This window comes from Natrix helvetica (assembly GCF_964273705.1).
Source record: "Natrix helvetica genome assembly, chromosome: 6".
Lineage (NCBI taxonomy): Eukaryota > Metazoa > Chordata > Lepidosauria > Squamata > Natricidae > Natrix > Natrix helvetica.
Window position 1 is genome coordinate 69055659 of NC_138553.1, and position 17874 is coordinate 69073532.

At 35.6% G+C, this 17874-nt stretch overlaps 1 long non-coding RNA gene across 2 annotated transcripts; it reads right to left on the reverse strand.

The window, feature by feature from the left end:
* Positions 1-810: 810 nt before the first annotated feature.
* On the reverse strand, positions 811-15186 carry LOC309394697. Of its 2 annotated transcripts, none has more exons than XR_014175769.1 (3): positions 13228-15186; positions 7519-7616; positions 811-6128 (listed from the first exon to the last, which is right to left on the reverse strand). It is a non-coding gene; the product is annotated as an uncharacterized lncRNA (long non-coding RNA). The 2 variants fall into 2 exon arrangements; XR_014175770.1 differs by lacking the exon at positions 13228-15186 and adding an exon at positions 13003-13152.
* Between the last annotated feature and the right edge of the window lie 2688 nt (positions 15187-17874).

Sequence of the window (17874 nt, forward strand, 5' to 3'; positions counted from 1 at the left end):
GTTGTACATCAAGGAAGACGTCGTTCTGTAAAATAACACAAGATTGGGGGTTTTTTGGAAGAGAAAACCAGCATATTTCTATGATAATTATGATCATAGCATAGTTAAAACTGGTACTCAAAGAAATTATATCTGTGAAATGTTAAATGACTAGATATAGGGAATCTATCTTTCTTCTAGAATTATATTTTAGGCTTTAAATGTCACCTTAAGGCATATGAAATAAATAGATGTATATTTCCTATTACTGAAAATTATTTTTAGCCAGGAGTGTTAAAACCATAAGGTTCGATGCAATATCCTTTGACCTCAATTTAAGATTAATGTTTCAGAATATTTAGTTGCCTACACTAGTTGAAGTATGTGAAAGTATTGGCTGTGAAGAGTTAGCTGAACTCTATCAGAGCAACCCAATATACCTTGTTACAAAGAATGAACTATTGTAGCCATGAGTGCTTGTTACCCAATAGCCTTCCACATTTTCAGTTTTCTTTTAACTAGCCAAAATGTGTAACTGTGTAGCAAATGTAGTTTCATTTTGTTAACCGTGTGTGACCCACTCTATATAAATAAGCATGTGCATTCTATAAACCTATACCCACACATTTGTGGCTACCACTTTTTGTACCGAGTTGCTGTCAAGTTCATACCACTTTCAGTGTCATCACCCCACTGCTGCCCACAATTCTGACAATTTTAGCATAGTCTGGTTTTATCTTAAATTCATTAGAGGAATATATATAGTTACATCAAGTAGGATTTACTGTATGTGGTCACTTTTTTTAAAAAAAAGCTCAATATTCTTGTTGAAAATATTTCAATTATATTTGGGCCAATACCACATCATTACATCAGGCATCTCACTGTATGGGAGACAGAAATACTACAAGGAAATATTTGATTGAAAGAACTGTAGAAACTTGCCTTCTAATTCTTATTCAAAAAGTTATATCCAGATTATGCCCATGCACTCCAGAATCACTAAGTCCCCATTGCATTCTAAGAGGGGGAGGGGAGAATGGCTGATGTAGACTCATTCTCTAAAAATTGCAAATAAGATATTTAATTTCAGAAACTGAATCCATCATTTATAAATACACTAAAACATAATAAATGCAAAAATTAGCCAGAGGTACAGTACAGTATTTTAACAAAACTACATCTTTCCTAAAAGCTGTAGTTAATTTCCCAAAGAATTTTATCAATGCATTGGGGGATGAGGAGAGGGGGGAGAAATAATCTTTTAAAATATGGACAGCAAATGCAAGTGCTGGCTATTCTCACCTGCTGTCTGAGGATTATTAAAATTCTACAATATCCTACTTGGCTGATAGACACTATCAATTACGGTCAGTTCTACTGTATAACATTCTATGCAGGACTCTTGTCTATGGGCTGTGCAAATTCTTCAGGTGCATATTGAAGTGCCTGTGCATGCAAGGACAACCAGATGCAAGTCCTGCTTATTCTGAAGCACCTTTTCCAAAGTATTTGCACAATCTTAGAAAGGATATTCACTGAAAATCAACTTCGGGTAACAGAAATAATGGAAGAATGCCATATATAATTTTCAATTACATGGGAAACCTCAACTACATTTTCCCAAGAAGTAATGTTTAATTCATTCAATTGTGAAAGACTTGGCATGATGCCCTTTCTTTATATTTTTTATCTTTCAATGCACTGCATTAAATAACAAACATTAATTGGAAAATTTTGAAAATAAACACCCAAAAACCTTATAAATACTCAAGCTCTAATTCAGTTACAGTGTAAAAAAAAACCTGAATAAAGACCATGAATGGCAAATTTATAGATTACTGTATAACTGGTGTTTCTTAATAATTCTAAGTTTAGTCAAATACTAATTCAACCGCCATCTTTAGTACATACATAGTTGAACGTAAGCACATTAAGCCTGCAGTTAAAACCTGCTAAATAAGAAGATGGCTTCATTTCCACCTTTATATACAGCTTTTTTCTGCAATTAAAGCAATGTTCAGCTAATATACAGTACCTGGTTTCTGTTTTTTTTTACATAATTCAATAAAAAGCTACATAATAGAAGTTTTTACATCCGTTTTGCCATTCTATTCAAAATGTTTTAAAATTTCATTTACAATATTCAATCAAAAGCTACATTTTTTTTAATAGTTGGGACGAAGACAAGGCTAAATCTAATAGGAGTTTTTTTTAAAAAAGAAAATGTATATACACTATATCTGGCCTGAAGGACTACTGATAAGGCACATGTAGACATAGAACTGAAAAATATAATTTTCAAACAAGAGGCATTGATTAGCTGTCATACATGACCCCTAAATGGAGCAATTAAGTTACAAATATAGTAATCCAGTGAACAACAAGTTTAGACTGGCAGCCTGTTCATTAATTTCAATACTGGAAGTATATCAAAGGAAGATTTACTTTCAAAAATATAAGTTTTTCAAAGTGTTCCATTGTTAATCTTGATTGACTAAAGCTGATGCTTTCATTGGATGTACTGAATAATCTCTCTGATGGAACGATGCTTGGAGGACAACCTAGGAAACGAACAGCTAATTTTGACAATACTGGCCAAGAGGATTTCTTAAAATTCCAGTAAGCGAGGGGATCATAGTTATGCTCAAGCACTTCTTCCTCCAGATATAAAAGCACCATTTCCTGTGGCAACTTAGTCTTTTCTTTTGGAGGTTTTCCTTTTTTCATATCTTCCATTAGTGACCAAAGACTATTGTTCCCGTAAGAGATTTTAGATGATGAACCTATACCACAACCATTGGAAACTGGTTTATTATCATCTGAGGTAGCATTTAGTATTTCTAGCTCCCTGATTAAGTCCTGTTTATACTGTTCTGCTTCTTCTTCGGTGAATAAGGAGGTCTTATAACGAGGGTCTAAAAGTGTAGCAAAAATGTATCTTGGATCATGGAGTATGGAGGATAATCTACTCACCATAGCTTCTTTTAAGGACTTTAGCATAGTATCTATGCCCATTGTTTCCTCAAACAGTAGTTCAATTTTCCGGTTTAGAATATGAATCATTGGAATTACTTGGCTTAAAGTGGACATGTGTGTACTCATCTCTCTACTTGCAACTTCAAACGGTTTGAGTGCATGACAGACTGACTGCATCACTTCCCACTGATCACAGCTTATTAATTCCCTGAAACTACACTCTATAGACATTTCATCAATAGCTCTTTTCTGTTCAATTAGCCTTTCAAGCATATGAAATGATGTATTCCATTTTGATGGGACATCCTGGATCAGCTGATGCTGTGGCAAATGATATTCTTTCTGCAACTCTGCCAACTTCTCTTTTGCTTTTGATGAGCGATGGACACGTTCACATATCTTTCTGGCAATGCTAAGCAGGTTCTGAACCATCCTTTGGCTTTTAATAGCTTCATTCACTATGAGATTCACTGTGTGGCAGAAGCATTGCACACTTGAATGTTCCCCTTCATTTAAAGTTTTTCCTATTGTCTGATTATCTGTAACAGTAATCCCAATCTGTAGTCCAATTGAGGTTATCCAGGTTTCCCACCAATATTCTAGTTGCTTCTGAATGCTGATACCATTATAGTCACAATCAATCTGTGAAACATTTAATAAAGCTGAACAATGGTAATCTTCACACTGAGGCCGAACTTGTGACCCAAATGTTACCCAGTGAGCTGTGAGGGTTAGATATTCCCGAGTTTGATTGCTCATCCATATTCCAGAGGTAAAGTGGACTACACCACTTTCAGCTTCTTTAAGATGTGAAGCAATTATTTCTTTCACACTATCATACATATCAGGGATTGCAGTATGAGAAAAATAAGATGGTGAAGGCAATGAATACTGAGGTTGCAAGTATTCAAGCAATCTATTAAAACCAATATTATCTACAAAAGAATATGGCTGAAGATCAAGTGCAATCATTTCAGCGACAAGAGTTGTAATTTTTTTGGCAACAGGATGCGTGTCAGAAAACTTGTCAGTGGTTTCATCAAAAGATGAAGATCCTAAAAGATCTGTACTCAGAGGTACGTGCTTATTTGTAGAAGAGGACAATACTGGCTCTGAGGCATCTGGTTTTAGGACATGATTATGAAACCGTTGTAAATGTCTTAAAAGGCAACTGGTACCCAAATTGGTTGGCTTTTTCCCTCGACTTATTGTACGTCCACAGTGCATACATATTACTTTAGTTGAATCTGCAGAACAAATTGAAAAATGGTTCCACAGTTTTGAGGTCTTTTTGCTACTAACAGGAAATATGACTTGAGTTTCATTAGTAACCATTGTGGGCAAGTCAGTCAGTTTTGAAGCTGAACGTTCTGCAGAAGCCAAGGTAGCATAAGGAGAATTTGCTAAACTGACATCTATGAAGTTCTTTTGGATTCCTATAACTTCAGGATGCCGCCTGTATAAGTGTCTTGTCAAATAACTTGTGCCTAGATCACCTTTTTTCCCATGGTTTAACATACAGCTGCAGTGTCTACATATAACTTTTCGATTATCCCCTGGAGACAAAGAAAAATGATTCCATACTTCAGCTTTCAGCTTTCGCATTATGCGTTTATTCTGATGAAAAACAGAGCCATGCTCCAATAACAATGGGCTTTTTTCAGGAGAAGAAACTAAAGAAGCTTCCCCTATATCTTCGGATGATGAAAACAATGAGGAATCCTCAATCAGAGTATCCCCCAAAGGAAGATTGGAATTATTTTCTTCAGCTATTCTGTCTGGAGAAGAGCAAACAGATGTTGGTTCTTTAGCTAATTTTCCAGAGGATACAGAACTTGGGTCTCCATCCGAAGCTAATAAAGGTGGTAATAAAGTTGGAGGAGCAGAGTACAGAGGGGGTATGCTCGAACCTCCTCCGTTTTCCTGTAGAACAATAGAACGATGAGCTCTCCACATGTGCCGTATTAAGCAGCTCGTTCCAAGATCTTTTCCATTCTTTCCTCTGCTGAATTCATTCATACAGTGAATGCAGACAGCTTTTGAGTTATCTAGAGGAGATAAATAAAAATGTTTCCATACAGCAGATCGCCTCCTTGAGCCAGATGTAGTCTTAGGAACTTGAAGAGTTTTCTCTGCTATATTGTCAATTTCTTCATATTGACTGTTGGGCACGTGTAGTGACAATCCAACACCAGCTTCTTCTTTATTGTTCTTTTCAGTATGTGACAAATCTGAAGGTATTTCTTCAATAGAAACTACAGGAACAGATTCCTCCATAATTTGATCTGGGGATGGAATCTTAGAACAAGTTTTCTTAATTAATTTTATAGGAGTTAGCACGTGAGTTACATCTCCAGTATCTGCAGGCTGAGGTGGCAATAGTAATGTAGGAGATGAAGAAAAGGAAGATATAGCTGGTATATTTCCATTTTCCTGAATGAGTACAGTTGGATGAGCTCTCCTCACATGCCTCATTAAACAACTTGTGCTTAAGTCTTTCTCATTTTTACCTCTGCTGAATTCTTTCATACAGTACATACATATTGCTTTGGTACTGTCCCTAGGAGATATAAAGAAGTGGTTCCAAGCAGGGGATTTTTTTCGGGAGCTTATGTTTCTATTTGAAAGAAGACTCTGTGTTACAGCTTCCATGGCTACATCATAGAGAGTACTGCTATATTGGGAAAAAAGAGAACCATAATCATCCTCATTCTCTGCAGAGATGAATTTGTCTGAGTTGTTACGGACAAAATTCTTTTCTCTGTCATCCTGTTCATCACTGCTATCGATCTTTTCAGTTTTTATATCTATCGTTTCTAAAATACAATTACTATCATCTTCTGGTTCCACTTTTAAATTGTTGATTTTATCCATCATCAAATTATCGCTGATTTGTGGAGACTCTGCTATATTTGTATCCATGAGCTCAGTTATTTCTGCTGTGTATTCATATCTTAATGAAGATTTGGAATTCAAATTAAATGCATTTTAAATCATGTAAACAGATAAAGGTAAAACAAAAGGTTGTGTTTTAGGTCGTGTTGTCTGATTCCCAGGATATTTAGATTTCCGGATTATATATAGTGCTGGAACTATATCCGTTGTGTTGCAGGGTGGGAAGTCAAGAAGTAGTTGAGTATACATTCAGTTCTACCATCTGCTCCTATCATCTAGAAATAACAGAAATAAAGGAAGTTAAATGTCACACTTCCAAGTTTGATTTATTCCCTTAAATAAGTAATAATCTGCTTATTTCTTTAGTTTTAAGCTAAGGGAAAATAAATAGCAACATATTTTGAGGAAAAATACTGGTATAATTTTAAAAAAACCTACACTGCAGTTATTTGCATTCATTGTCATTCATGGTGAGAATTCAAAGATCTAATTTAGGTTTTTTCATGGGCAATAAATTTTGCTATTAAGAGTTCTATATTTATGAAAACATTATTTTGCCTTAATGTTTGATTCTGTAAATTCTTATAAAGGCCTGTGCTTATGGGATGACTTGGAAGTTGCATTCAGAATGGTTTTCTACATCTATTTCTACATTCAACCATTACATAGATTACAGATAAAAATATATGTTAGCTCTCTGAATGTTGAACATAGATTCAACAAAGATAATAATAAGAATATGTTTATCACAGGCATAAACTATCAGTAGCTGTTGACTTTGTAGAAAGGAAATAGGAGGGACTATTGCAATGCTTGTTTGACTGAGATTTTTTATTATTATTATTATTATTATTATTATTATTATTATTATTATTATTATTATTATTATTATTATTATTATTATTATTATTATTATTATTATTATTATTATTATTATTATTATTATTATTATTCTCTTCCCAATCCCCTTCAGCAAAACCCAAACAAGAATACATGATATTTTCTGGTGGGCTGGATCCAAACCTTTGTGTAAATGTGTTTTTAAACCTCAATACAGACAAGGAACTACATACTAAGTTTACCCGACATGAAGCAAGCAGAGAGGTTATATTTCAGTTCCTACCTTCATCAATTTAGCTCCTGCCATCAGTAATCCCCCCTGCCCAATCTGGATAGCAAGTTTGGATAAAGTAAATGTATTAACTGAACAAATGTATTTTGGTTTTGTATCATTATAGTAATCCAATGGTAGATTCAATTATTTTTTGATGTTTGACATGCACTAGATTTAGAGGCAGAAAGTGGGATATCATCATTATCATTGTCATCCCATTCCTGTGCCTAATTTCATGATCTATTCCTCACTCCTACTCCACTAGCTCTAGAATATTTCCTTGTCTGCTCATGTCGCAGTCCGTAGCTTCCTATATTATGCTAATGGTCTATTTATTATCTTTAGTTTCCAAAATGCTGACTTTGATGGAACACAATATGGATGGAAGATAAAAAGTGAAAAAAAGATATGCTTTCTTCTCAACAAGTAAGAGATTAAGGAACAAATAAAACTGCAAAATACACCTAACTGAAATAAATTAGAGGAATTTACCTCTCATTATGACTTTTTTTTACTCTATTCAACAATGCTTATCATATTATTTCACCCACCTCGTAGGTTTCATCTGTCTAATTAGGCGTCGTATGAAATAGGAGACAAAGTAATTTTCACACTTTACTGAAAGAAGAGATCAGCATTTTCTTCAATCCTGTACAAAAGACAAATAGCATTTATGTTACTATTTTTTCATGTCTCTTTATTACTATTTGTAGAAAGCTTTTGATGGAGGCATCTCTCACTAGGCAATAATGATTTAGCCATTTCAGATGTAATGGTAACCATCTTCTTTAAATGCTAGAATATCAGACTCCCCTTTTCACTTTCTGGACCCTATGGTTATTTAATTATGAAAATATCAATTTGCAATTTGATAACCTTGATTGTAAAAATATACACAGGCTATAATCCTCCAAATCTGGACAACAAAGAAATTGTGCTTAAAAATTCTACAATTAAAATCTCCATTCATGCATTCTGTGTATGGAAAGAGAGAAAAAAAACACACAACAAAATACTGTATTCTCATCACAAGTAATGATTTATTGCAATTCTAAAGGTGGCCTACATATTAATAATTAGCAATTTGAATATAAAAACTGAGTAATTACATTTGAGTCAAAAAAGGAGCTCAATGTTCTACCTATCTATCATGGTAGAACATTTAAGAAACTTCTAATAAAGGCTGACTTACAAGAAACTGATTTCTTATGATACTGGAACAATTAAAATTCTCTAAGCATTTTGACAAGCTACTAAAGTCAAAAACAGCATTGTTACAACAGTTATTTATTCAAGACTATATTCTGATTTGGGCCAATTTTAAAAGGGTAGTTTTAATCAGTTTCCCTATGCACCTATCTTAGCGGAGTCTTGATGTTTTGATCAAATTATACTGGGAATTACATCATCCATTCTATTTCTGAACCCAATATAAAATTCCAGACTTGTTCTTTTAATACTTTTATTAACCAAGATATATTATCCTTCCTGCTGTGAATCAATTGCCCATTTAATTTATGGAATACCATGATGCAAAATAACCTGTAATACACCAGCCAAAGCATATTGCAGCTTATTCTTATTCTCAATTATAACTGTTTGGTTCATGTACCAAGATTTGCTTCTAACTTTGGTAATTTTCTTTTCTGAATAGGGTGTCTAATGATGTTATGGCTTTGTAGTCTGCATGAGAGACTACAATAGGAAAATAATAATAACAACAACAACAAAAGGTAATAGTAATTATTATTTCAAATGAAAAGATATGTAATAGATGAAAATATTATTGGAAGAATACTTATATAGCAAATAATTTATCCTAGTCTTCATTATACACCTGAATGAGGGAGCAATACAAATATTTTATCATAAAACTACTAAACACATTTTCAGAAACTATAAACAAGGTATCTCCTCTTGCTATCTAGTCATATTTTTCATAGGAGAAAAATACAACTTTTATGCAATTATTTCACTTTAGATTTTGGGCCTCAAACTACACAGATACTCAAAAATCATAGCTTTTCATGTTTTTCATTGCTATGCTAAAATTCCTAGTAGCTACATTCAGATAAGTCATCGTTCATTATAAAAGGATAAACAGTCTCTGCACTCTAGGACCTAAGGTCATAAATTTAGAGTTTCAGATTTTCTATTTTTAAAATTAATGATAGCTTATTGCATTTTCCAAATCTGATGAACTGTTTCCAGTCTTATGTATTTTTTGAATGAAACCCAACTTTTAATGTTTTATCTATGTCAGGTCTGTCAGATGCAGGCCACACCCACCCCAGCTCTGCAAAGGCGAAAAAGTTGTGATACGTCACGATACATGATCGAGTTTGACACACATGATCTATGTATATAACTTGCTACATTTATATCCTATAGCAAGAGCTCAAGGCGATACAAATGTTTAAAAATGATAAAAGGATTGAGTTTTGACAGATTGACTTATGATATTTAAATAAAAGGTTTAGGTATTTTTGTCATTTTTGCCCTAGTAGAGAAGAAAAACATATGAGCTCAGAGTTGAGCTACAGCTTATTTTTATCAGAATCACTGTAAGTTGTGACTTAGAGCTAATATTACATATGGCTTTTACTACCACCTTATAGTAGTTTAAGATAATTAAGAAGTAAATGCATTCATTAACTTAATATAAATGTCAGTATACCAAATATTTTAGAGTATACAAAGTTATTATCAATTTTTGTAAAAATATAGAAAGGATAAAAAGTTCATCTATGAATTAAATCCATTATGGTAGTTGTATTGACCATAGATGCAAAATAGATATGTAACTGGGAAATTATTTTCTTAGAACAGTTGCATTAATTGTTTCTGAAGTTGGTTTAAAAATACTGTATGTATAAAAACAAAGTTACAGATTTTTTTTCTGAATTAACATTTACCTTTTTCCGTAACTCCTCCCTTTAAAAATAAGACAATTTAGGCAGTTTCTCCATATAGGTAGTCCTCGATTTACAACCACAATTGAGCCCAACACTCATGTTGCTAAGTAAGATATTTGTTAAGGGTGTTTTGCCCCATTTTACAAACTTTCTTGCCATATTTAAGAGAATCACTGCAGTTATTAAGTTAGTACCACAGTTAATTGAATCTGGCTTCCCCACTGACTTTGCTTGTCAGAAGTTTGGAAAAGGTGCATGATCCTGGGATAATGCAACTATCATAAATATGAATCAGTTGCCAAGTGCCTGAATTCTGATCATATGACCATGGGGATGCTGCAACGGTCATAAGTGTAAAAAATGGTCATAAGTCACTTTTTCCAGTGTCACTGTAACTTTGAACGGTCACTAAATGAACTGTTGTAAGTTGAGGACTACCTGTATTTATTGCAGAGCTATCACCAAAAACTTGTCTAGAGAATGCAAGGATACTTCTTCCAATTGAAGATCTAGAAACAACTGGAAGAGGCAAATGATGGAACAAGAAAAAAATAGAATGACAAAAATGAAATATAGTATAACGAAGTGCAAAAATGAATATTTTCTATACATTAAATACTAAAGAGTGTAGTCTTTGGTAAACTTAGACCTAAATTTTCCTTGACTGAAGTAGTTCACATTTTACAATATAGACAGTCACCTTGAGATTGTAATTGCATGTTATTAGTTGCTTGTGTAAAGAGTCCCTCAGATTCTCACAGCTGATCTTTTTTTAGTCATAAATTGAATGTGGTAATCATTATTAACTGTTATCAATTTTACTAATGTTAATAACAAGAATAACTATGTCTTAACACGCTTGAAGGAATGTTATCATTTAGTCAGGATGGTACAAGATCTGATATTTTCAACATTTTTTTAAAGCTTGTTTACTTTCCGGAAAGGATTCTAATTTATGCCAGTAATTAAAAAAAAAACCCTATGAAGAAAATATTGAATTTCAATTCTTTATTTTTATTTCTAAAATAAATTCTAATTCAATTAAAATTATGCAAAGCTGGCTACAATCCTAGGTTAGATTGTTTACGAAAAAGCTTTGTTGAGCAAGGTAATATATTTTTCTGAGCAAATATGACAAAAGAATTGATGTATTTGTGACAAATCTTATTTATTACAATTTAGGTTGTAATCAAGTGTGGGTATACATGTATGTGGAAGTTTTATTGATTATATTGCCTATGTCCAGGAAGATGTGGCTAGGATACATTAGTAGCAGTTACCTCCTTTTTTCAAGACTGAGATCATGGAGTATGTAATTTTGTTACATATTCTATGATCTCTTTGTTTGTTCAAGTTCAGTAACAAGTTTTTCTCTCCCACTATCTTCCCTTTTCTAGATGTTTACCGGTCCCTCTAAAGTAGCAGTTTTTAAATTTTAACACAGAGAAAAATCATATTTCATTCATCCTAAATTATAAACCTTGAAAAATAAAAAAAGTCTGCTTAAACAGTTAAGTAAAATATTTATATTGGAACCTTAGGGAAAAAATATATGCCTCACAAATAAACTATTATTCCTCCCAGTAAATTAACAACCATTTTTAAAAATTCTTAGATCTGTTTTTTTTCCACATTTATGCTGTTACAATGATTCAAAAGACAGAAAAAAAGTCACGGAAGATTATTTCAATATATGATTACTGTGGTAAGATTATTATATGCACATAGATGGAAAAATTAGGTACTACCCACCATGGAGGAATAGGGTTAGGCTTATTGACAGAACTTGCTGAATGGCCAAACTGACTTATTTGATTAAAGAAATGCAATTTTTGATATTCATCAATGACTAGAAACTGCTTATGGATTTTTTGTAAGGGAAAAAATGGTTTTGAAAGCATGACATCTTCTGGGATATTTGGGAAGAGCTACATCAAAGCATTGGGTCTTATATCTTTCAATGATCCATCTCTATTTGCTCAGTTGCATCAATAATCCTCTGATGGATTTCTAACAACCTACTCTCAAAGTTCTCAATCATCAAATATTTTTTTCACAAACTTTACACGGGAAGCATTGCAACTGAAAATGCAACTGGATCGAATTTAGAGATTTACTTTTTATGTATAGAATCAGACTGGTTACTAACTAATATTCCAATCTCTCTGTGCTTTCAGAGTGACTTTGGCCACAAGGTTTCCTACATGAGCGCTTTCCTCCACCTGAAAAGAGGCCACTTTTAGGACTGCAGAAACACAAATAGTGCTAGGTAAACACTGGCTGGAAAAAAGGTGAACTTATTATTATTACTATTATTACTATTATTAAGGGAACCAGAGCGCCTACGGTCCCTGTCCTAATATTCCCTTGAATTCCTATTCATTTCATATATACATGTTTATACTTATATCTGTTATCTAATTCATGCTTGACAAAATAAAATAAAATAATCAACAGAAATAAGGCCCCAAAAGTCCTTCCCCTCTCATCAGATTTTTCAGTCAGGGTCAGGGAAGTCCTCATTCAACTTCGGTCCAGGAAAGAGGAGCTGGGCTGATTTTAAAAGACAGACAGCGCCCCCCCCCCCACTCCACCCCACCTTGCCACGCCAAGGGTCTCCCTTGAGTTGTTGACAAAGGACGAAGGGTGGGGTGGGAGGGGGGGGGAAGGTGCGGTGTCGCTCCACCCAGCATGGCTCAACAACACCCTCGTTTCCCCTCAGCAGCCATATGGCCACGGATGGGCCACGAAGTCTGACAGAAAAAGAGAACGAGGGAGCCAAAGGACGACGACAAAAAAAGAAAAGGACGAAGCCTCGCTTGAAGGGAGGGAAGCAGGCAAGGCAAAAGGAAGGCGCCGTTTGGAAGTGGGGGGGGGGGCGGCCCTGCTCCAAACGGACAAAGCCGGGCGCTACTTCTGCACCCTTGTAAAAGAAAAGTGCGTCCTTTCCAAAGGGAAAGGGGCGGGAGGGGGGATGTGGTAGACAGGAGACGGCAGGGAGATCCCGGCGGCGGCTCTTTGGAAGGGGCCCACGGGAATCCCTCCCGACCGAGGCTCCGTCCCTGCCCTCAAACAATAAAGGCCGGCGGACGCATGCGAAGGAGCGAAGGAGCAGCGCACCCGGGCCGGCGTTGGTTCCTGCGCCCGGCCGACTCCAATTCCACGGAGAACCTCCCGGGCTGGGATGACGAAAGAGCTCCGTCCCCAGCGGAAGGATTTCAGCGTCCCTGCCACGGCGGTGGCGGAAAGGAGTTTCGGCGGTTGCCCGGTGGGGGGGGGGGAAGCAGGAGACGGGCACCGCGCGTACATCGTCTTCCCTCCCGGGCGGGTCTTTGCTCTCCTCACCTTTTTTCCCCCAGCGCCTCCCGCTCTACCTGCCAGCGCCGAAGAGGTTAACAGGAAGGTTCCAGGATCCCCGTCTCATTCATTTCCTCACTTGCTTTGTCTCCCGCTACCGCGACACTGAACTCCGACTCCCCCGGCTTGGACGCCCCGGCTCGTACTACGCATGTGCAGCGCTCGGGGCAGTAGAGCGGCAGCGATAGCGGCGAGGGAAGGCGGAGCCAACGACATGGCACGCAAATCCGAGCGGTAAAGCCCAGACGGCGAGAGAGGCGTCGCGACCTCCGTTGGCCGGAGTGAAAGGCGTCACGCGCACGCGATCTTTCATCGGCGCAGCGGTGCGCGTCACGGGACCGTCGCGTGCAGTCGTCATGGGTTGGAGAAGAAGGGGGAGGGGGCAGCCAAAAAGGAAGAGCGGGGCGACAAAATGGTTGCCGTTGAGGAAGCGGGAGCGAATGGGTGAGAAGAAGAGTTTGTGCTTCGGAGACCTGAGGGTGTCAACCGAAGTTGCGAGCGATGGATCCCTTATTCAGATACGGATGCTGAATGGACCGCTGCCGTTTCCTCTTCAGAAAAAAAAGGATGCACAAAATCATCTCCGATAGGGAGCGGATGTTATTTTCTAAAACTCGTGGAAAACCTTACTCCATAGACGCGTCTCAACAACTGCTCTCTCTGAATAATAACTTACTACCTAGATTTCGGCGCCTGGGCATGTCGTTTTCATGGGCCGGATGTCATATCCTGCTTTCTTTAAGGTGGGGGTGTTGCAGAAAATGACAGGTCTTAGACGTCTCGGGATCAAGAAGTTTATTGGCAGCCAGGTTCAGAAAACTAGTCAAAGGCTAGCATGCAACTTCTGAACAACCCTTATCATCGAAGCACGCATTCTTCTCAAAAGCAGCGTAACACGCAAACACTTAACCCATTTCTTATTGGTTATCTTGAGAAAAGAAGCCTTATAAGTAGATATTATCTTACTTCTCCTTTTGTCTTGGGCCACAGGTACTGACTACGTGGCTCTGTAAGAACTTTAGCTGAACTGTGGTTTTGGGTACATGTCTTACAAGCAGGCTTTTATCTCTTCCTTCTGCCATGTCTCACTTTTATATTTTAATTCACATTTTATCCTGCTTTAGGTGGGGAGAGATGAGGTTTTAATAACCACTTAAAATACCTATTTTGCCCATTCGTATCACCAGTCATCTTATTTATGTATAAATCAAATTCATAAACTACGTAAGGATACTGCCCTAACATTAGTAATGTAAACTGAATGTGGAAGAGTATGGATAGAGGGAAATAGGGGTGAAAAATTGCAAATGCAAACAAAAGCTTCATCCTAATTCTGTCTACTATTAAATGACTTCTGATTTAACACACATTTCTTTTTACTAGCTTTCATTTTGTAGCATAAAGTAGGAATATATATTTTATCCTTAACACTTTTCCGTTTCCAGAGATATTGAGTAGCTTATAGTTATAGTATTTATATAAAGAAATAATTCATTTATAAAATACATATGTTTAAACTGTCTTATGTACCTGTAACTCGAAAATACAATTGAATTAATATTTATTAAACGTATCTTTCTATACATAATTAAGATGTCTGAATATATTTAGTTTTTACCTCATGACCATTACCTTGGGTGCAGAGATGTAATATTTATATATTTTATTGTTAGATGTTTTTTTAATTCCACAGCTATGTATTTTTCATGAAGAGACATGTATGTTGACTAAATATACAGAATTCCATCACACTGGATTGAACCATGTAATTATCAGATTACTGCTTCGTTGACTCCCAGACATTTGTCTCTTCAGCATTTGAAGGATTCTGTAAGAGTATGCCGAATATAACCATTATGATCCATTAAAAAGAATATGCAAAAGCATTTGTTCACTTGTTTGACCAGTTGTATTCCTTTGGACTTACGCCAAGATAAAGCATCAATATTTTTTTATTTTTATGAGACAGTTCTCTACAGAATAATGTAATTTTGCCTTTGATACATTTTAAAATACTAGGAATATGTAGGTATTGTTTAATTAGTCTTTGAAAATCAAGTGTAATTGTTGAAAGTATACTTACTGAGTTTTGTACAAATCATGAAGATAAATCTGACCAGGAAAAACTCAGATTTATATATTTTGACCTTTTTATGGCAATTTTTGTCTACTTGCTCAAAGACTTGCCATTTAAAAGTAAAAGAACACATATAATTGTATTAAGACCTCTGCTTTATAGTAAAGCTGTAATCTGTTATTATATAGTGGTCTTCCTTTTTATGGTGAGGCTTTCTGCTGGTGAATGGGAAAGGTAACTATTGAACAGTTAAAAATGTAAATGTAATGCTATAAATTAGAAAATCTTTTTGTCTTTAGTGATCTTTGCTATGTAAAGATGCACTGCATCCACAAACATTTTAAACCGGAAACATAAAGTAGTGAGAACTGAAAATTAACAGTAATTCTGAAAAGCCCCAAGTTTACAACGAAAAAGAAAAATAGAAAGGCTGGAAGCAACTACAGAATTAACAAAGTGGTGTGAATGAATTTTGATATTTGGAAAATTCATTATATTAGTTTTTCTTTGGTGAAATGCATTTTCTTTTGTGTTATTTACCTTTTCGGATATTTAAGCAGCTTTGGGCATTTTTCAAATAACATTTAGAAATGTATTTCAATTAATAGATATTGATTAAATCTTCAAAAAAACATGGATTTGTATTTAAATATAATACATTCCTAATCCATGGAGATCTAGTTACTGTAGTTACTGAAATGTAAACATTAGCCAAAAGTTGAAATAGATTTGAATCATTTATTCAATGCAAACTTTTGACTAGCTGAAAAGAACATCTGATTATACAATTAAAATCACGGCCTTATTTTGATCAGTACCATTTTGTAAAAAAAAAAAAAAATGAAAATGAAGATAGCTTACTTACATATTTATCTGTTTTAATTTCACACTGGCTTATCTTTATAACACCTCTTCATAGTATGTGCATAGAGTTGCATGGAAAAGTTTGACTCTTGGTCATATGGTGTGTTTCAGTTTACCCCAAAGCAGAACCTGAGAGAGTATTTGCATGATACAAAGTTAAATAAAACATCTTTCTGAAGGTCAGAATACGTACCTTTTATATATCTTTTATTGATTCAAAATAAGAAGCCACTTATCAAATATTGCAGTTCTTATAAGCCTGCCACCTGCTATAGACACTTTCTTCAATAATTTCAAAGCAAATTAATTACTGTATGTCATGGAAAGAATTGGCTTTAAAAAATGAATTCATTTAATTGCCATTTCATTTAAATGATTTAATTATACCACAGGAAACATTAAAAGATTGTATCACATATATACAAATGATCATCCAGTCTCTGACAATACATGTCTAATCATCTGTGTGGATGGTACAGCAGTGGCTCTACGAGGATCAACTTTGATGAGGTAGCAGGGAAACGTATGGTAGTTTTCATATCCTCATAATCTTAATTCTTGTTGAAGCATTAGAACAATATTACACCATCAATCATTTAAAGCCCAACCCAAACAAGATCTAAATATGTGCTTTCCACCTCCGAAATTGATATGCAAAGGAAGAGTTGGATGTTATGTGGCAAGAGAACAGACTACAGCACCTAAATATTTCAGCGTGACACTTGACAGGACACTCTCCTCTAAACAGCATTGTCTGAACACATTGCCTGAACATTAAGGAACAATATCATCAGGAAATTGATAAATTGCACATGGAGAACTCAAACCATCTACACTGCACATATCAGCTTTGACAGTGAGCGTCTCTGCAACAGTAGGGCAAATCTGCCCACGTGAAACAAGCTGATAGTACCATCAAAGAAACAGTATGGTTGGTGACAGTATAGTCTCAAACCTATACCAATTGAGAAATATATCCTTTTGCTGGCATTGTCCCACCTAAGATCAGGAAAGAGGTTGTAGCAGATGCCAAATGAATTAAGCAAGAGAATAACCCACGACATCCTCTGAATGGACATATGCCCTAAATGAGCCAACTCAAATCTAAGAACAGCTTTATGGCAAGAAAAATCATTGAGGATGCACAGAAGAAAATCGGATTAAAAGATGGATGAAGACTGTCAAACAAGGAGTAACATTAAAGAAAGATAGAAGCTGAAGGATCCAACCTCCCAAATATCACTTAGAACAGCGGTTACCAACTGGTGGTCCGTGAGAAAATTTTGGTGGTCCAAAGAAAAATTATTTGCATTTTTATATTGCATTAAATACTATTTATCTTTTTTAAAAAATCATATTAGTGGTCCGTGGGATTTAATATTATGAATTTAGTGGTCCCTGAGATCCAAAAGGTTGGTGATCCTTGACTTAGAGAACCTTGGATAAGGTGACAGTTGAAGTGCCTAAGTGAAAACCAATATGCTCAAGTGGAGGCTTTTAGCAGATAACATGTTTGACTATGGAGAACCGCAGAGCCCAGCCCATCCACTATGCCAGCTTCAGACACATGTACCGATAATGACTTATTTTTGCCTCAAAACAAAGCCAGAAAGGTGGCTTCGTTCTGCTGGTTTAAAGTTAGACACAGAAGTAGTGTTTGCCTGAGCAGCACTGCTAAATTCTTTCTTCCCAAA